Source organism: Manis pentadactyla, chromosome 17 (assembly GCF_030020395.1).
Source record: "Manis pentadactyla isolate mManPen7 chromosome 17, mManPen7.hap1, whole genome shotgun sequence".
Classification (NCBI taxonomy): domain Eukaryota; kingdom Metazoa; phylum Chordata; class Mammalia; order Pholidota; family Manidae; genus Manis; species Manis pentadactyla.
In genome coordinates, this window is record NC_080035.1 from 29,766,297 (window position 1) to 29,787,986 (window position 21,690).

Genomic DNA, 21,690 nt, shown 5'->3' on the forward strand with positions numbered 1-21,690 from the left:
ATCACCCCAGCACACTCAGCTCAACAGGTTGGGAACTTTCAGGAACTTCAGACACTCCATCCCCCTGGCTAACAACAGAGCAATGAGACTCCAACTGTGGTAAGCAGCCTACCACTCCTTCCCCCAAGCAGGCACCAGTCCACTCAACTGCTGCTCCTGCCATCATGCCAAGCCAACTGGAGGGTGGCCCCACCTATGGTGGCTACAATGGCATAATGCAAAGGCTCCTCATGTTGCACACAGCCACTGGCCCTGTCAGTGGAGGCAGGCCCTGTAGCTGGGAAGCAGAAAAGAGCTCCTTCCTTCTGGGAGGCATGGGTGCTGCTCTCCTGCAACCCCCGTCATTGCTCCAGGTGCTGGGCAGCTCCAGGGAGTAGAGTTTCTGGGCATGAGAGGGAGCCACCTATGCAAAGATATTATGCCATAGTAATCATTAGAAATATGAAATGGCAAAAAAATTTTGTACAAAGAACACAACAAACACTAGAAACAGTGCTAAATGAAACTGAAATCACCAAATAAAAATTTCAAAATAAAATCATAAACATGCTTACAGAGCTACAGAAAGATATTCACTATCTCAGGGAAGACTTCAAGAAAGAGATAGAAACTTTAAAAAATACAATATATGAAATGAACCATACAATGGAGGGATTTAAAAGTAGATTAGATGAGGTAGAGGAGATGATAAATGAAATAGGAATTAGAGATCAGGAAAATAGAGGCTGAGGCACAGAGAGAGAAAAGGATCTCTAGGCATAAAATAATATGAAGAGGACTGTGTAATCATGACAAATGGAACAATATTTGCATTATAGGGGTACCGGAAGAAGAAGAGAAAGAAACAGGGATAGAAAGTATCTGAGGAAATAATTGCTGAAAATTTTCCCAATATGGGGACGGAAATAGAATCTCAGGTCATGGAGGTGCACTGATCTCCCAACACAAGGGGCCCAAGGAAGACAACACCAAGGCATATAATAATTAAAGTAGCAAAGATCAAGGGCAAGGAGAGATATTAAAAGCATCCAGAGAAAGAAAAAAGATAAAATATAAAGGAAAACCCATCAGGCAATCATCAGACTTCTCAGCAGAAACTGTACAGGCCAAATGGGAGTGGCATGATGTATTTAATGCAATGAACCAAAAGGGCCTCGAGCCAAGATACTTCACCTAGCAAGTTTATCATTTAAATTTGAAGGAGGGATTAAATAATTTATAGGTATGTAAAAGTGGAGGGAATTTAACTCCCACAAACCATCTCTACAGTGTATTTTAAAGGGACTGCTCTATATATAAGTGCTCCTAAGGCTAAATAGCTGTCACCAAAGAAAATAAAACCAAAAAAAGGAAGTAGACTAATTAAGCAAATGAAAAATTAAATCAACTACTCACAAAGTCAGTCAAGGGATACACAAAGAGTATAGAATATGACTCCTAATATGTAAAGAGTGGAGAAGGAAGAAAAAGAAGACAGAAATAAAAAGAACCTTTCGATAGTATTTGAAATAGCATAATAAGTGAGTTAAGTTAGACTGTTAGATAGTAAAGAAGCTGCCCTTGAATCTTTGGTAACTGCAAATCAAAAGACTGCAATGGCAATAAGTATATATCTATGGATAATCAACTTAAATGGACCAAATCAAAAGACACAAAGTTATAGAATTTATAAAACAACAAGACCCAACCATAGGCTGCGTACAAGAGACTCATTTCAAACCCAAAGACATATGCAGACTAAAAATGAAGGGATGGAAAAAGATATTTCATGCACACAGTAGGAAGATAAAAGCAGGAATTGCAGTATTTGTATCAGACAAAACATACTTCACAACAAAGAAAATAACAAGAGACAAAGAAGGACACTACCTAATGATAAACGGGTTAGTCCAACAAGAGGATATAACCATTATAAGTATGTACCCAATATAGGAGCAACTAAATATGTAAACAAATACTAACACAATTAAAGGGGGAAATAGAATACAATGCATTTATTTTAGGAGACTTCAACACACCACTCACTGTAAAGGACAGATCAACCATACAGAAAGTAAATAAGGAGACAGAGGCACTGAACAACACAATAGAACAGATGGAGAACCTAACAGACAGCTACAGAACACTTCACCCAAAGCAGTAGGATACACATTCTTCTTAAGTGCACATGGAACATTTTCAAGAACAGATCATACATTAGGCCACAAGAAGACCCTCAGTAAATTAAAAAAAGATGGAAATTGTATCAACCAGATTGTCAGACCACAAAGGTATGAAACTCGGAATAAATTATGCAAAGAAAGCCCACAAACACATGCAGGCTTAAAAACATGCTCTTAAATAATCAATGGATCAATGATGAAATAAAAACAGAGATCAAGCAATGTATAGAGACAAATGAAAACAACAACAGAACACCCCAAAACCTGTGGTATGCAAATACAGTGTTCTAAGAGGAAAGTATATTGCAATACAGGCTTCCCTCAAGAAAGAAGAACAATCCCAAATGAATAGTATAAACTCACAATTAATGGAACTAGAAAAAGAAGAACAAATGAGGCACAAAGTCAGTAGAAGGAGAGACATAATATTAGAGCAGAAATAAATAAATTAAGAAGAACAGAAAGAATTAATGAAACCAGGAGCTGCTTCTTTTAGAAAATAAATAAAATAGACAAACACTAGCAAGACTTACCAAGAAAAAAAGAGTACACACATATAAACACAGTCATGTTAGTAAGGAAAATCACTATGGACACCACAGAAATACATAGAATTATTAGAGAATACAAAAAAAATACATGATAGAAAACTGCATAAACCAGAAGAAACAGACAACTTTCTAAAAAAATACAACCTTCCAAGACTGACCCAGGAAGAAACAAAAAATCTCAACAGACCAATTACCAGCAACGAAATTGAAACTAGTAACCATAAAAGCACCTAAGAACAAAAATCCTGGACCATATGGCTTCACCACTAAATTTTACCAAACATTTAGTGAAGACTGAATACCCATCCTCCTTAAAGTTTTCCAAAAAAAAAATAGGAAGGAATACTTCCAAACTCATTCTATGAGGCCAGCATCACTCTACTTCCAAAACCAGGCAAAGGCACCACAAAAAAAGAAAATTAAAGACCCATATCAATGATAGACATAGATGCAAAAATATTCAACAAAATATCAGCAAATTGAATTAAAATATACATCAAAAAGATCAGCCATCAGGACCAAGTGGGATTTATTCCAGAGATGCAAGGATAGTACAATATTTGAAAATCCATCAACATCATCCACTATAACAGTAAAAAGGACAAAAATCACATGATCATCTCCACAGATGCTGAAAAAGCACTTGACAAAATTCAACATCCATTCATGATAAAAATTCTCAAAAACTGGGTATAAAGGGAAAATACCTCAACATAATAAAGGCCAGGTACAATAAGCCCACAGCCAACATCATACTTATCAGAGAAAAGCTGTTAACTTTCCTATAAGATTGGGAACAAGACAAGGATTCCTATTCTCCCCACTTTTATTCAACATAGCACTGAGGTCCTTGCCATGGCAATCAGACTACACAAAGAAATAAAAGGCATCCAGATTGGTAAGGAAAAAGTTAAACTGTCACTATTTGCAGATGGCATGATATTGTACATAAAAAATCCTAAGGAATCTACCCCAAAACTACTAGAACTAATAACTGAATTCAGCAAAGTTTCAATACACAAAATCAATATACAGAAATCTGTGGCATTCCTATAATACTAATGATGAAGTAGCAGAAAGAGAAATCAGGAAAATAATTCCATTTACAATTCTATCAAAAAGAATAAAATACCTAGGAATAAACCTAACCAAAGAGGTGAAAGACTATATACTAAAAACTACAAAACACTTATGTGAGAAATTAAAGAAACACCAATAAATGGAAATACATCCCATGCTCATGGATAGGAAGAATTAATATTGTTAAAATGCCATCCTGCCTAAAGCAATCTACAAATTCAATGCAATTCCTATCAAAATACTAACAGTAGTCTTCAATGAAGTAGAACAAATAGTTCGAAAATTGATATGGAACCACAAAAGACCCCGAATAGCCAATGCAATCCTGAGAAGGAAGAATAAAGCTGGAGCATGATGGTCCCCAATTTCAAGCTCTACTATAAAGCCACACTAATCAAAACAATTTGGTACTGGCACAAGAACACACCCATAGATTAATGGAACAAAATAAAGAGCCCAAATATAAATCCACACATATATAGTCAATTAATATAAGATAAATTAGTTATGGGTATACAATGGAGAACTGATAGTCTCTTCAACAATTGGTGTTGGCAAAACTGCACAGCACATGTAAGAGAATGAAACTGTATTATTGACTAAATAACTCCACATACAAAAATAAACTCAAGATGGATCAAAGACCTGAATGTAAGTCATGAAACCATAAAACTCATAGAAGAAAACATAGGCAAAAACCTCTTAAATATAAACATGAGCAACTTCTTCCTGTACACATCTCCTTGGGCAAGGGAAACAAAAGTAAAAATGAAAAAACAGGACTAAATCAAACTAAAAAGCTCTGCAAGCAAAGGACATCATAAGTAGAACAAAGAGGCATCCTATAGTTTGAGAGAATATATTTGTAAACAACATATCTGACAAGGGGTTAACATCCAAAATATATAAAGAACTCACATGCCTCAACACCAAAAAAGCAAATAACCCAATTAAAAAATGGGCAGAGGATCTAAACACACACTTTTCCAAAGAAGAAATTTAGATGTCCAACAGGCACATGAAAAGATGCTCCTCATCACTAATTATCAGGGAAATGCAAATTAAAACCACAATGAGATATAATCTCACACCAGTTAGGATGACCACCATCCAAAAGACATGGAACAATAAATGCTGATGAGGATGTGGAGAAAGGGGAAGCCTCCTACACTATTTATGGGATTGTGATTAGTTCAACAACTGTGGAAAGCAATATGTAGGTTCCTCAAAAAACTAAAAATAGAAATACCATTTGACCCAGGAATTCCACTCCTAGGAATTTACCTAAAGGGAACAAGAATCCTGATTCAAAAAGACATATGCACTTTATGTTTATCACAGCACTATTTACAATAGCCAAGATATGGAAGCCACCTAAGTGTCCATCAGTAGATGAATGGATAAAGAAGATGTAGTACATATACACAGCGGAATATTATGCAGTCATAAGAAGAAAACAAATCCTACCATTTGCAACATTATGGATGGAACTAGAGGGTATAATGCTCAGTGAAATAAGCCAGGCAGAGAAAGATAAGTACCAAATGATTTCACTCATTTGTGGAGTATAACAACAAAGCAAAATTGTAGGAACAAAACAGCAGTAGACTCACAGACTCTGAGAAGGGGCTACAAGATACCAAAGGGGAGGATGGATGAGGAGGGAGGGAGAAGGGGATTAAGGGGTATTATAATTAGCACACATGATATAGGTAGGTCACGGGGAAGGCAGTAAGTATAGCAGGGAGAAGACAAGTAATTACTCTATATCATCTTGCTACGCTGTTGGACAGTGTCTGCAATGGGTTGTGGAGGGGACTTAACAACATGGGTGAATGTTGTAACCACAATATTGCTCATGTGAAACCTTCGTAAGATTGTATATCAATGGTACCTTAATAAAGAAAAATATGAAGGGATTAAAAAAAATACTCTTCCATGTGTGTATAGTACCTAGACTCACTTTAAATAGCTACCTTGGGCAGAGAAGTTCTAGTTTATAATGGTAAAATATAGTAGGATCCAGAGAGCAATTAAAGGTAAATAAATGTTGTGTTAGATTATCTGGTGAAAGGTGAAAATTACTTAAATTGCATCAGTTTTAATAGTGTCTATTATTTAATTATAAGATGAAGAGTTGTCCATAACTCAGTTGTGCACAAGCATAATTAAAAGCCTTAGTAATTTTTTAATCTTTATATTTCTTGAGAATACTAAATAATTTGTTGAATTTTGATAGTGTGTGATCACTAAGATCACAAACAATTTTTTTAGCTCATATATGAAGAGAAAGTTCACTGTTTATTACAGCAGTGTATAACCATGGTGTCCATTTTCTATATCTACCAAGATAAAGCTCTCAGCAAAACTGCATCAGTGCTCTGATTTTGGATAACTGCTTAATGTCTTAGTTTGTTTTCAGTCATCATAGATCTTGTCTACTCATTGACCCTATATGTAATTTCAGGTTTTCATGTTATATAAAGAATGATTTAAAATGTAATTTTATTGAACATGGGTTAATGTGATCTAAGTTAAAAGAGAAAGTTCAGTCTAACACATAAATTAGACCTTTACCATGAGTTATACATTTAAGACTAAAATCATAGTTACAAGAAGGCCCATATCTCCATCCTCACTCTTAAGGTGCATAATCATGATAGCAAAACTGAAAAATTATATGCTGATTATGAGAGAAGCAGTTATAGGCACACTCTTAGACATTTGTATATAACATGCAACAAATGAAACAAAAAACCTTCAAGAAGTACTTGCAGCAGACAGAAGAGAAATGTATTTATCTGGAAGCTTGAGGCTATTTACTGCCGGGGTAAATTTTTTCTATGACTAAAAAAAGCCTGTATTAGTATACAACCAATTTTATAGTAAGCCTCTCTCATCATTAATTTTCCAAGTTATGATCACATTTTTCCTTTTAGTTTAGCATGGAAGTTTATTTTGGAAAGTTTTCTATTGGAAAATTCAGTAGAGAAATCAGTGTTTTGGCTTTACTTAATAAATGATGAAAATAAGATAAATAATGAAAAACTACTTTCCTTTCTTTTTCCTTCCTCTCTTTCCACCTCCCTACCTCCCCATTTTTTTCCTTCAAACATTCAAACATTCAATGCACACAAATTATATACTGAAATTTCACTTGGTATTAATGCTACAAACACAAATGAAATAAAATATCTGACCTCAAAAAGCTTACAGTGGAGAATGTGGAAACTTGCAAATAAAAAGATGTCATTCCTCCCTGTTTCATCAAATAGTTGTTTACAAGATTCTTGCATAAAGAAATCGCTGAGATAAATGTCCTTATTCTTTTTTCTGTACCACATTTGCTATAATATTTAGCACTGAATTACTATTTTGTGTGTATTATGTGTCAACTTTCTTTGAAGAACTCATTCATGCTCATACTCCCTAGTTGGTATTAATGTGGTAAGGACATTTAATGTGGAAGGTATGTAAACACTGTCTAACGATATTGAAAAATCCATATGATTAGAAAAAGGATGTATTATAGAGAGACCAAACACCTCTCTCCTTTTATATGTTTGTGTATCTCTATTCTGACAATATATATATTCAGTAGGGGCATGATCATAATATGTACATGAGTAGAGAGAAAATGAAGTAATAAGTCTTCAATACATGTATCTCAAATCAGAGCATCATGAATTTATCAATGATAAAGAAGCAATATTTTGTAGGATTTGAAAAGGTGCTTTCCAAGACCAAGCACAAACTTCCTAACTGACAATGGCATACCCTCTGTTCATCTTCACTAGACTAAAGACCCTGTGAAGGAAAAAACTGGCCCATCAAGTTCAATATATTTTTCTAGCACAGAACATGATGCCTACTACATAGTAGCTACTCAATGTATAAGTCTTTCACAATGAACAGTTTCCAAAACTTAAAAGTCCCTTTAAGACTGTGTGAAAAAGCATGTGTTAGCCCTTTTTAATCTTATTTTAGATCTTGCTTCAAGCAGCTTTCCTATGTAACCCTAGAGCCAATTAAATCCCTTGGTAAATGCTCAGTAACACCTCATAATTATCTCATATGGCCCTTATGATATTACTACATTTGCTAATTATTAAGTAACTTTATTATTCTGTCTTCTCCTCTAAACTGTAAAATTCTGTCCATAAGGACAGAACACATTTTTTACTTAATTCAATACTTTTTCCCTGCTAAATATAATATTCCCAGAAACAATATTAACTCAGATAATATTAAATTACTTAAGGAATTACTGTGCTTTAGTTTACTATAGGCTAACAAAAACTTTAGTCAATTTTAGCATGGTTTTTGTAACACAGCTGCACTATGTTGGGAAGGTAAAATTATAGTTTTATATGATTTTCCATTCCTTCTCCAAATCTAAAATTCTGTAAAGATCATCAATCTGCAACTAAGTGAGCCCAAATAATTCTAATTTTGCATCTATTACATTATCAGCCCTTTATTTCTTGAAATTAAATTCATGTTTTAAAAGGTTATTAGTTATTAAAATAGGATACAATTTTACTTTATTCAGGCAAGAAGTAACATAGTAAAGGATAAAGAAATAATTAGGTTTCAACAAATCTTTAAACTACTCATCTTTTTTGACTAGAATTATATTGCCTTTCAATAGCTAAAAATAAGAAGAGCAGCATAACCTTTGAGAAAAGAAAAGAGAAATGTCATCTTTATTGCCAATAGGGCACAAAAACATGACAGATTTTTTTATCAGCAATAGTTAGGAAACTGATGACAGAGGTGTCCTGACAGTGAATGATAATTGCTGAATTTCCATGAGTGTGCTGGAAGTTCACTGTTCCTATGCAGAGCTGTGAGGTGAGAGAAGTATGCTTGTTTTAATTCTTGGCTTCTCAATTAAATTCTCTGTAACATATCCCTTCACAGGGTCTCCATGAATGCCCAGCTCACTCAGGGTTCCCCTTCATTTACATAGACCTCACTGCAGCACCCCACACAACTGTTATCTCTACTGACCTATGATTCAAGTTACTCATTTCAACTTTTACATCCAGTGTTCCATATTCTCGTGCATTTTCTCAGTTATAGTCATTAAACCAAGTGGTCTGATAAATGAAGTCCCATGAAGCAGATAGTGTATTTTATTAGCCTTTGCATTTGTATGTTAATTAAAAAAAGAAGATGTGTGGAAGTGACACTACCTTAACTCAAATTAGTGTAGCAATAATCAGGCAAACATAGGGACCTTCTGTAGGCAGTTAGAAGGCATATTGGGCAGAGTAGAATTCTCATCGACTCTCAAAGTCCTACTTGCCTATACTATTTCTGTATTTTGATTTGTCAGAACAATACCATTCAGTAGTCTTACTTATTAACCCTTTTTTACCAAAGGATATATACTTTAAATTTGTAAAAGTCATATTATGCAATAGTCTTAGAAATAAAAAGGAATGATGCTTGTGTTTAAAATGATTAGCTGAGTGCATGTTTTATTTATCACTGACACTGCATGAAGTGCCAAGCTTGTCAGAACATTATTGTGATGATGTGAAGCTGTCATTGTGCTACAAGTAACCTTTTAGGGGCATTCAGGAATTAACTCCACTGCCATTACTATTAGAACCAAGTTTAAGCCTCTTGATAAAGGAGTTGTATAGTGTCCACATTTAAAAGAAAACTACAAAACTCCCCCTGCTGGCAGAAAGTCCTGAGAAAATTATCTGTAGTATACAAATCTTTTTGCAGACAACAGATAGAGAAAAAAATGAAGACAATCAATCAGTTGCCCAGGGAAATATAACAATCAGAAACCAATCAGAAAGTTAACTGTTCTGGGGCAGTGAGTAGCTTTCTAATGGCTGATAGGTAATGATACATAGTCAGAAAAACAGGCTTATAGGTAAGCAACCTTCATTTTTCCAAAGGCAATGTGCACCATCTATTTATGCTGTCAGGATTCCATAGCTGGAAGCTTAGAGAGCTCTTAACTTGTAAATAGATTTCGGATAATGGTTGACTCCAAATGACTTCATTCTTGAGGCAGATTACTGACAGCAATTTTGGGGGAAGGTTTGAGGGCAAGTCTAGCTAGTTGCCTTGTAATTTTCCACTGTTGTAACATTTTGACCCTTAGGAAAATGCTGAAGTGGTGCTGTGTGACCCTTTTTGTGGTTGTCAGGTTTTTCTTGCTGTTTGTTAGAGTAGCAGCATCTTCCCAAATGTCTAAGGTTTCAGTGAGCCATCTAAGTGATTTTCAACATTAACTTTCAGAGACAGTTTTAATACAGAGGATGCATAACTAATAAGGTATACACTGGAACTTCTCTCTTAGGTACAGTTATTTTTAAATAAATCAAAATTTTAATCCAAAGACACTCTAATTTGAAAATTTTAGGAATTGACATATACTAGAAAAGATGGGATTATTTAGGGGAATATTTCTTAGGAATTATTTTGCTCCTTTTTTCTATAAAGCTGAATTGATAGGTTTATATAAGTATTTCTGGAAGATATTATTTCTACATACAAAGGCCTGTGTTCAAAAAAGTTTGGGAAACACTGCTTAATATATATCCCTTAGCGTCCCCAATGTATATTCTATTGAATTATCTGGAGCTTAAAGCAATTTTGCACAGCTTTCCCAAACATATATATTATTGTGGATTTTTTCAGTGTAAATTCTTTTAACATCCTATAAAACACTATTTGGGATATACTAATCTAGAAAAAAGGACATTGACTTTTCTTTGATTATATTTAAGTCAAGACTGAAGGCACAGTAAGCTATATTAAGAGTTTTTATGAATCTATACTGTCAATGTTTGATGTAAAATTATGTCATGTCAAATTATTTTAGATGTCCACAATGGTTATTTCCATATTTACATCCCCTCCACAAATATTTTGCAGTACATATAGCTGTGGAAAGCAGTATGTGATGATCATTGGCAATCTTTCTTCCCCTTAAATATTACAAAGATGAGTCACATGAGCAGAAAGGGGATTACACATTGATAGTGTACTTAGATGCACACAGATGAGAACAATTTTACAATTTCAGGGAAGTAAGGATGGCTCAGGATAGATGCAGACTCCCACATCTGTTGTTCTAACGGGTAGTAAAGAAAAGGGATGAAGATGCAAACAGAGTGAGTCATTAGAACATGAAATGTTTTGTATGCAAAGCCAAAGTCATGGACCAAGTACTGTAATCTGTGAAGAGGAGGCTTTTATGCAGAGGGAATAACTAAAGAAAAATAAAAATGTTCATGGCCTGCATTTTTCTACTGCAAGTTAAGAGCTTTGTTGAATTCCATGAATAATATAATTCTTGTAACTTGGATGATCTATCTTATTGAGCAGAAGGAAGTTATTGAGAAATTGGCACTGCTCTTTAATCATGGAAATATTAATATCTAGATATATTTATAAAGAACAACACAGAAGCAGCCTTATTTTTCATCCTCTCATTTGTAATTTGCTGTAGAGTTTACCTGTCCAGTTCACATTCACAATCTCATTGCATGCTCACTTCACAGAGAAAGAAATTGAAGTTCAGAGACTTCGAGTTACTTTCTCAAACTGTAGAAATACTGGAGATTCAAATCAACTCCTTTCAATGCAGCATTTGTTGAGTACCCACAGAGTGTCAGGTACTCTGCAGGGCATTTGGAATGGGGTACAAATAAAATAGTCCTCCCTCAGCATTTCAAAAACCAGGCTCTTTGTAGATACAGACTCTCCATCTACTTGGGCTAGCCCACCTGAAATATTGTTACTACCTGTGACTGCTCAGAAGGGCCAGATGCTAGGGCAGCCATCATTGGAATGCTCCTTGAAGTCCTATGCTAGACACAATCCTAGACCCAAGTTTCAGCAGAGGCACTGAGACAGGGACTGTGGGTGAAGTCAGAGTAGGGTGGGGGCCTCCAGGAAAAGCAAGACAGGATAATTACAGTCAGAGAAATATAACTACATGTAAGGAAAGCCCCTACCAAAACTCCATGATAAACATTATGCTCTAAGGTCATTCTTCAGTGAGATCAGTTACTATTCCCCAGATAAAGGAAAATAGCTTATGTTTTTATTATGCTAATCATTTGTAATCATGTGTAAGATTCACTTTAGCATGCTAAAAGGCCCAGGACTATGTGCTATCTTTCCTCCTTCAGACCTGATGAGGTGATTTGCAAACTGGGCAACTAATTTAGCATGCAGGCCTAGCTGTAAACAACATATTAAAAGGCAGGAAGGATTCCATCTTAAATATAAGATTGCATTTTAATACCCAGGAAGTTAAGAAGTAAAATTCATAACTTACTCTTTAGCAAACAGATAATAACTCAGCCCACCTTGGGGGCTGGACAGGCGACCTTGTTTGATATGCTCTCAAACCAAGAAGCTGCTATTCTGGGAAAGAATTGGAGCGGTAAATTTCTTGTGTTAACTCTGCAAAATAATCCAGAAGACAAGACTGATAAGAAACCTAGTGTCTCTTCAAAGATAAACATTAGGGGACCATTTGGCGGGTCTGTATCCCTAACCCTTTGTCTCTCAACTGCCTATAAATCCCCTAGACAATGCAACACCTAGGGCTCTCTTGTCCCCTCCTAGTGTGAGCCAGGAGCTCTGTCCTCTCCCTGTATTTCTAAATAAAAACCTCTCCCTCACTCTTCTACCTTGAGTGTTAGCTAAGTTCATTCTTCAACTCTGCAAACAAGAACCCTGGCATCAGCATGACACTGCATAATTTCCAGGCTCAGCATTTCTACAAATTTCTTTTGTTAGACTGTTCATTCTCTAGTTTGTGGTTACATGTTGGTTGTACCACACTCACTCTACTGCCAGTGCTTCTCCTTTGCAAAAATTAAATGTTGGACTTGAGGTTAGACTGCAAAGCTAAAAGATCCATATGCTGGTGGTGGGCACTAAATAACTCATGGCTATGCTACCTGAGAAGAGGCTGCAGAACAATTTTACCAGAATTGTGTGACTTAGAAAGGTAATTTAAGCTTATTTAGTAGAAATAAGACTTTCTACATAGTGTAGAAAAAAAAAAATCTGGAGGAACAAAGTAGACACTAATTGGGAGATAAATCAGAAGATTGTTACAGAAAGAAATGTAAATGATAAGAGTTCAGCCAAAATAGAAGAAATAGTATAGAGAGGGTTGATTAGGAAAATACTGAAAAAATAAAATAAAAAATATTTAATGATTGATTAGGTATGAATGAAAACCAAATAATCTAGCATAATTTCTATATTTCTGAGTTGTACACTGTAATGCCTCTTTATGAATGGAAACTGTGACAACCCACTTAAGAAGGTTGTGTCTATGTATATCTATTCACACACATAAGGGTTGCTATTTCCGTTTCTCTCTCATATTCAGATTCCTCAAAAATTCCATTAATTTTCATGGCTTAAACTAGTACTTATATACTCCCCATGGCTATAATATGTCATATATTAGATTGCATATGCATATACATATATATCTTAGCTCTTTCTCCTTAACTTTAGATTCTTAGATCCAACTCCCTACTAGACAACTCTAACTGCATTTCCCACTGGTGAATTAATTCAATATGTCATAATATGTACTCACAGTCTATATTTTAAGTTGTTCTCCCTGCTCTATAGCAGATATAAACTGTACAATCTGGTTGACTCCCTTTAGTTCTCTAAATCAATTTTCTTATCTATGAAAGAACAATAAAATTACTGCAGAGTATTATTTCTAAGAAGATTAAATGAGACAAAAGTATTAGCATTATGCCCTCACACTAATAAAACCTCAAAAATTGGAAGTTGCTGATCATTTGTTTATCCATTTATTCATTAAATTTTAAATATTTAATGAGTAATTATTATGGTCAGGCATTATTATAGCTAACAAAGATGGATCGATAAAATAAACAAAGCCTCAACTGCCCTAGACCTTCATTCCAACAAGGGTAAGTAAAGAAAAAATATAAATATATGATAAGATTAATGGCATAAGAGCTGAAAAGGTAAATAAAGCAAGCTCTGTGAATCCAGACTGGTAGGAGTGCTCTTTTTGATAAATAAATCACTGAAGGCCATTTCGAAGAGGTGACATTTGAGCAAAGTGAGGAATGAATGGAATGAGGAGCTTTCCAGGCAGAGACTAAGAAACTGAAAAGGCAGGGGCATGCTTGGTGTATGAAAGTATTAGCAAGAGGCTAGTGTGGCTGCTGTTGAGAGAGCAAGAGGTGAAATCCACAGGAAATAAGGTCACAGACACAGCCACAGGAAAGATATTCTGGTATTTATTGTAGACTATGAGTTGGTGTTGATTCTAGAACAGCAGAGGGAGGTACAAATCAATCTTCATATAAAAGAAAACTTACAAATATAAATAGCAACAACAACTACAAAACTTGTATAAAGAAACCAATCATGAGAAATTATTTAAAGTAACTCATAGTGATGTTGTGATCAGCCTCAATTTAAATTTAGGATGATGTTTTGTAGTTGTTCAGGTACACAGTAGTAGCTAAACCAGACTTTTTTTTTGTGTGTGTGTGTGTGTGTGTGTGTGTGTGTGTGTGTGTCTCTGGCCCTTCTTTTACATATTTTCCTTAAATACAGATTATTTACTTTAGCATTTTTTAAAGTACCAGAACTATTCTTAACAATTAAAGATCCAATCATTTTCTATTTTGAATATATTCTAGGAAATTTCACAATTATAGCATAAATGTTATATTATAATTTCACATATCTGCTTGAATCAAAGATTTTGCACTTCCCATAAGCATTGTTTCATAAGAAAATATATACTATGGGACCCTCAATCCAATATAAAGATATTTTCATTATATAAATTTGTGTTTTGGGATGGTGATAGAAAAAGGTTAAAATTTATATACAGTACTTGCTTAAGGTTATGAACATAAAAATGCCATATTTCTTTTAATTAGCTACAATACAGCTATACCTCAAGAACTTTTAAAAAACAGTTGGTCTTTTATTAGAATAATTATGTTTGTATTTCATTATCCCATAGTGTTATATACCCATCCTGAAAGCTTGATTTCTTTAGTAATCAATAGGTTTGTAGGGACAGACCCCATAAAAGTTCTAAACACTGTTTAAAGACTTCCAACAATAATTTATTTGGGGGCTGAATTTAATAAGATGTAATTATTAGTTAGAGGATTAAGTAGACAATAAAAACCTTAACTATGTATTTCAAGAAGTTATTTGGTCCAGTAACTTTTGGTCTATTAAGCATAAATCCTTTCTACTTTTGTTTTCATTCCATGTTCTTTTTTTTTTTTCATCTCTCATATTTATTGACCAAATGGTTGTTAACAACAATAAAATTCTGTAAAGGGGAGTCAATGCTCAATGCACAATCATTAATCCACCCCAAGCCTAATTCTAGTCAGTCTCCAATCTTCTGAAGCATAATGAACAAGTTCTTACATGGTGAACAAATTCTGACATACTGAATAAGTTCTTACATGGTGAACAGTACAAGGGCAGTCATCACAGAAACTTTTGGTTTTGATAATGCATTATGAACTATAAACAATCAGGTCAAATATGAATATTTGTTTGATTTTTATACATGATTTATATGTGGATCCCATATTTCTCTATTATTATTATTATTATTATTATTATTATTATTATTATTATTTTTAATAAAATGCTGAAGTGGTAGGTAGATGCAAGATAAAGGTAGAAAACATAGTTTAGTGTTGTAAAAGAGCAAATGTAGATGATCAGGTGTGTGCCTATAGACTGTGTGTTAATCCAAGCTAGACAAGGGCAATAAAACATCCACGGATGCAGAAGATTTCTCTCAAAACAGGGGGGGTGAGGTTCTAAGCCTCACCTCTGTTGATCCCCAATTTCTCACCTGATGGCCCCCCAGCAACTGTGCCTGTCCTAGGCTGTTCCTCCCTTGAGCAATCTTAGCCATCTCTGGCTAACCAGTCTTCTTCTGGGGCCATACAGGGAAATGTGAAGTTGGTAAGGGAGAGAGAAGCAATATTGTTCGAAAAGGTTAGCTTTTTACTTCTTTGCAGATTTATGCCCTGTGGCTTCTATGCCCAGCATTTGTCTTGAGGTATCTTTACCACTTGGAGGAATTATGATACTCGGTAAATTTGATATGAGGCAAGAATTCAATTTAAGGGTTGTAATTAGGAAGGAAGAAGAAAAGCTATAGAAGTAGCAGACGGAAAAAAACATGAGAAGATTGATTATTTCTTTGACATATCTTCTTGTAGAGTAACTTAAGAATGTATAGGTTTTAAACTACTAATTAAAATTGCGCACACACATTAACATAATAGGAATAATGTTACATAACCAAAGCAGATCTATAATTACCAGCCATCTCCAGTGAAACCAAGAAAACCAGTTAGGCACCCTAGGCATTTGTGAAAATTTATTTATGATATGATGGATATTGTCCAACTGAACTTGAACAGTCTGAGAGAAATCAGACAAATTAAAACAACCCATTCCTGGGAACAGTTCACACCCCATATGTTCTTTTAACAGTAGGTAGTCTGTAGTTGTAAGATTTTGGAGCACTACAACTTGCACTTCTCCTAATTCTTGGTTGAGTTCTAACAGTATAGATACAGTCAAATTTGTTGTTTTACTGTATGCACAGGCCAGCTTAGATATCTCCTTCTTCATTCCCATGGCAAGTCCAGGAACCGGTGGGATGAATGCAGCTATAGCTGTAGCAGCGCCTGGATCTTTGTTGAGGTTTTTTGATGATCATATTCTGGCATGAGTCTTCCAGAGAGTGCTGATGTTGGAAGTTCTTCTTCATATCACATCTTATTTCATTTTCTGGGTAGCCAAATTAGGCTTTGATCCTCTGTATAAACACAAACAGACCCTTTGCCCACACTTTGATATGCCCTTTATACCATTGTGTAGAACTCATTGGAGGTCACCACAGAGGAACTGCTTTTTTTTTAAGAGAAAGGAATATTATCAGAAAAATGTACCTCCATAGCCGATCATCTGACACCCTTTAAGTGATCAAAACTAAGGATATTTAAAGCATGCATTAATCCTTGATTTACAGACAGATTTATCCTAGCAGGGAGTATTCCCCCTTTTCTTTCTTTCTTTCTTTTTTTTTGTTATCATTAATCTACACTTACATGAAGAATATTATGTTTACTAGGCTCTCCCCTATACCAGGTCCCCCCCATAAACCCCTTTACAGTCACTGTCCATCAGCATAGCAAAATGTTGTAGAATCACTACTTGTCTTCTCTGTGTTGTACAGCCCTCTCCTTTCTCCCACCCCACACCCACTATGCATGCTAATCTTAATACCACCCTTCTTCTTCCCCCCCCATCCCTCCCTACCCACCCATCCTCCCCAGTTCCTTTCCCTTTGGTAACTGTTAGTCCATTCTTGGGTTCTGTGATTCCGCTGCTGTTATGTTCCTTCAGTTTTCCCTTTGTTCTTATACAACACAAATGAGTGAAATCATTTGGTATTTCTCTTTCTCTGCTTGGCTTATTTCACTGAGCATAATACCCTCCAGCTCCATCCATGTTGCTGCAAATGGTAGGATTTGCCCTCTTCTTATGGCTGAGTAGTATTCCATTGTGTATATGTACCACTTCTTCTTTATCCATTCATCGACCGATGGACATTTAGGTTGTTTCCAATTCTTGGCTATTGTAAATAGTGCTGCGATGAACATAGGTGGGCATCTGTCTTTCTCAAACATGATTGCTGCGTTCTTAGGGTAAATTCCTAGGAGTGCAATTCCTGGGTCAAATGGTAAGTCTATTTTGAGCATTCTGATGAACCTCCATACTGCTTTCCACAATGGTTGAACTAATTTACATTCCAACCAGCAGTGTAGGAGGGTTCCCCTTTCTCCACAGCCTCGCCAACATTTGTTGTTGTTTGTCTTTTGGATGGCAGCCATCCTTACTGGTGTGAGGTGATACCTCATTGTAGTTTTAATTTGCATTTCTCTGATAATTAGCGATGTGGAGCATCTTTTCATGTGTCTGTTGGCCATCTGTATTTCTTTTTTGGAGAACTGTCTGTTCAGTTCCTCTGCCCATTTTTAATTGGGTTATTTGTTTCTTGTTTGTTGAGGCGTGTGAGCTCTTTATATATTCTGGACGTCAAGCCTTTATCAGATGTGTCATTTACAAATACATTCTCCCATACTGTAGGGTTCCTTTTTGTTCTATTGATGGTGTCTTTTGCTGTACAGAAGCTTTTCAGCTTAACATAGTCCCACTTGTTCATTTTTGCTGTTGTTTCTTTGCGCGGGGAGATATGTTCAAGAAGAGGTCACTCATGTTTATGTCTAAGAGGTTTTTGCCTATTTTTTTCCCAAGAGTTTAATGGTTTCATGACTTAGATTCAGGTCTTTGATCCATTTTGAGTTTACATTTGTATATGGGGTTAGACAAAGATCCAGTTTCATTCTCCTACATGTAGCTGTCCAGTTCTGCCAGCACCATCTGTTGAAGAGACTGTCATTTTGCCATTGTATGTCCATGGGTACTTTATCGAATATTAATTGACCATATATGTTTGGGTTAATGTCTGGAGTCTCTATTCTGTTCCACTGTTCTGTGGCTCTGTTCTTGTGCTAGTACCAAATTGTCTTGATTACTATGGCTTTACAGTAGAGCTTGAAGTTGGGGAGTGAGATCCTCCCTACTTTATTCTTCTTTCTCAGGATTGCTTTGGCTATTTGGGGTCCTTGGTGGTTCCATATGAATTTTTGAATTATTTGTTCCAGTTCATTGAAGAATGTTGCTGGTAGTTTCATAGGGATTGCATCAAATCTGTATATTGCTTTGGGCAGGATGGCCATTTTGACGATATTAATTCTTCCTAGCCACGAGCATGGGATGAGTTTCCATCTGTTAGTGTCCCCTTTAATTTCTCTTAAGAGTGACTTATAGTTTTCAGAGTATAAGTCTTTCTCTTCTTTGGTTAGGTTTATTCCTAGGTATTTTATTTTTTTTGATGCAATTGTGAACGGAGTTGTTTTCCTGATTTCTCTTTGTGTTGGTTCATTGTTAGTATACAGGAAAGCCACAGATTTCTGTGTGTTAATTTTGTATCCTGAAACTTTGCTGTATTCCAATATCAGTTCTAGTAGTTTTGGGGTGGAGTCTTTAGGGTTTTTTAAGTACAATATCATGTCATCTGCAAATAGTGACAGTTTAACTTCCTCTTTACCAATCTGGATTCCTTGTATTTCTTTGTTTTGTATGATTGCCATGGCTAGGACCTCCAGTACTATGTTAAATAACAGTGGGGAGTGTGGGCATCCGTGTCTAGTTCCCGATCTCAGAGGAAAAGCTTTCAGCTTCTCACTGTTCAGTATAATGTTGGCTGCAGGTTTATCATAAATGGCCTTTATTATGTTGAGGTACTTGCCCTCTATTCCCATTTTGCTGAGACTTTTTATCATGAATGGATGTTGAAATTTGTCAAATGCTTTTTCAGGATCTATGGAGATGATCATGTGGTTTTTGTCGTTCTTTTTGTTGATGTGGTGGATGATGTTGATGGATTTTCGAATGTTGTACCATCCTTGCATCCCTTGGATGAATCCCACTTGTTCATGGTATACAATCCTTTTGATGTATTTTTGAATTCGGTTTGCTAATATTTTGTTGAGTATTTTTGAATCTACGTTCATCCGGGATATTGGTCTGTAGTTTTCTTTTTTGGTGGGGTCATTGCCTGGTTTTGGTATTAGGGTGATGTTGGCTTCATAGAATGAGTTTGGGAGTATTCCCTCCTATTCTATGTTTTGGAAAACTTTAAGGAGAATGGGTATTATGTCTTCCCTGTTTGTCTGATAGAATTCCGAGGTAAATCCATCTGGCCCGGGGGTTTTGTTCTTTGGTAGTTTTTTTATTATCGCTTCAATTTCATTGCTGGTAATTGGTCTGTGTAGATTTTCTGTTTCTTTCTGGGTCAGTCTTGGAAGGTTGTATTTTTCTAGGAAGTTGTCCATTTCTCCTAGGTTTCCCAGCTTGTTAGCATATAGGTTTTCATAGTAGTCTCTAATAATTCTTTGTATTTCTGTGGGTCCTTCGTGATTTTTCCTTTCTTGTTTCTGATTCTGTTGATTTGTGTTGACTCTCTTTTTCTCTTAAGAAGTCTGGCTAGATGCTTATCTATTTTGTTTATTTTCTCGAAGAACCAGCTCTTGGTTTCATTGATTTTTGCTATTGTTTTATTCTTCTCAAGTTTATTCATTTCTTCTCTGATCTTTATTTTGTCCCTCCTTCTGCTGATCTTAGGCCTCATTTGTTCTTCTTTTTCAATTTCGATAATTGTGAAATTAGACCATTCATTTGGGATTGTTCTTCCTTCTTTAAATATGCCTGGATTGCTATATACTTTCCTCTTAAGACTGCTTTTGCTGAATCCCACAGAAGTTGGGGCTTTGTGTTGTTGTTGTTTGTTTCCATATATTGCTGGATCTCCATTTTGATTTGGTCATTGATCCATTGATTATTTAGGAATGTGTTGTTTAGCCTCCATGTGTTTGTGAGCCTTTTTGCTTTCCTTGTACAGCTTATTTCCAGTTTTATGCCTTTGTGGTCTGAAAAGTTGGTTGGTAGGATTTCAATCTTTTGGAATTTTCTGAGGCTCTTTTTGTGGCCTAGTATGTGGTCTATTCTGGAGAATGTTCCATGTGCACTTGAGAAGAGTGTGTACCCTGTTGCTTTTGAATGTAGAGTTCTGTAGATGTCTATTAGGTCCATCTGTTCTAGTGTGTTGTTCAGTGCCTCTGTGTCCTTACTTATTTTCTGTCTGGTGGATCTGTCCTTTGGGGTGAGTGGTGTGTTGAAGTCTCCCAGAATGAATGCATTGCATTCTATTTCGTCCTTTAGTTCTTTTAGTATTTGTTTCAGATATGTTGGTGCTCCTGTATTGGGTGCATATATATTTATAATGGTTATATCCTCTTGTTGGACTGAGCCCTTTATCATTATTTAATTTCCTTCTTTATCTTTTGTTACTTTCTTTATTTTGAAGTCTGTTTTGTCTGATACCAGAATTGTAACACCTGCTTTCTTCTCTCTGTTGTTTGCATGAAATATCTTTTTCCATCCCTTGACTTTAAGTCTGTGCATGTTTTTGAGTTTGAGGTGAGTCTCTTGTAAGCAGCATATGGATGGATCTTGCTTTTTTATCCATTCTATTACTCTGTGTCTTTTGATTAGTGCATTCATTCCATTTACATTTAGGGTGATTATTGAAAGGTATGTACTTATTGCCATTGCAGGCTTTAAGTTTGTGTTTACCAAAGGTTCAGGTTTAGCTTCTTTACTATCTTACTGTCTAACTTAACTCGCTTGTTGAGCTATTATAAACACAGTCTGATGATTCTTTATTTCTCTCCCTTCTTATTCCTCCTCCTCCCTTCTTCATATGTTGGGTGTTTTGTTCTGTGCTCTTTTTAGGAGTGCTCCCATCTAGAGCAGTCCCTGTAAGATGCCCTGTAGAGGTGGTTTGTGGGAGCCAAATTCCCTCAACTTTTGCTTGTCTGGGAATTGTTTAATCCCTCCTTCATATTTAAATGTTATCGTGCTGGATACAGTAGTCTTGGTTCGAGTCCCTTCTGTTTCATTGCATTAAGTATATCATGCCATTCTCTTCTGGCCTGTAGGGTTTCTGTTGAGAAGTCTGATGATAGCCTGATGGATTTTCCTTTGTAGGTGACCTTTTTTTCTCTCTGGCTGCCTTTAATACTTTGTCCTTTTCTTTGATCTTTGCCATTTTAATTATTATGTGTCTTGGTGTTGCCCTCCTTGGATCCCTTGTCATGGGAGTTCTCTGTACCTCTCTGGTCTGAGAGGCCATGTCCTCCCCTAGTTTGGGGAAGTTT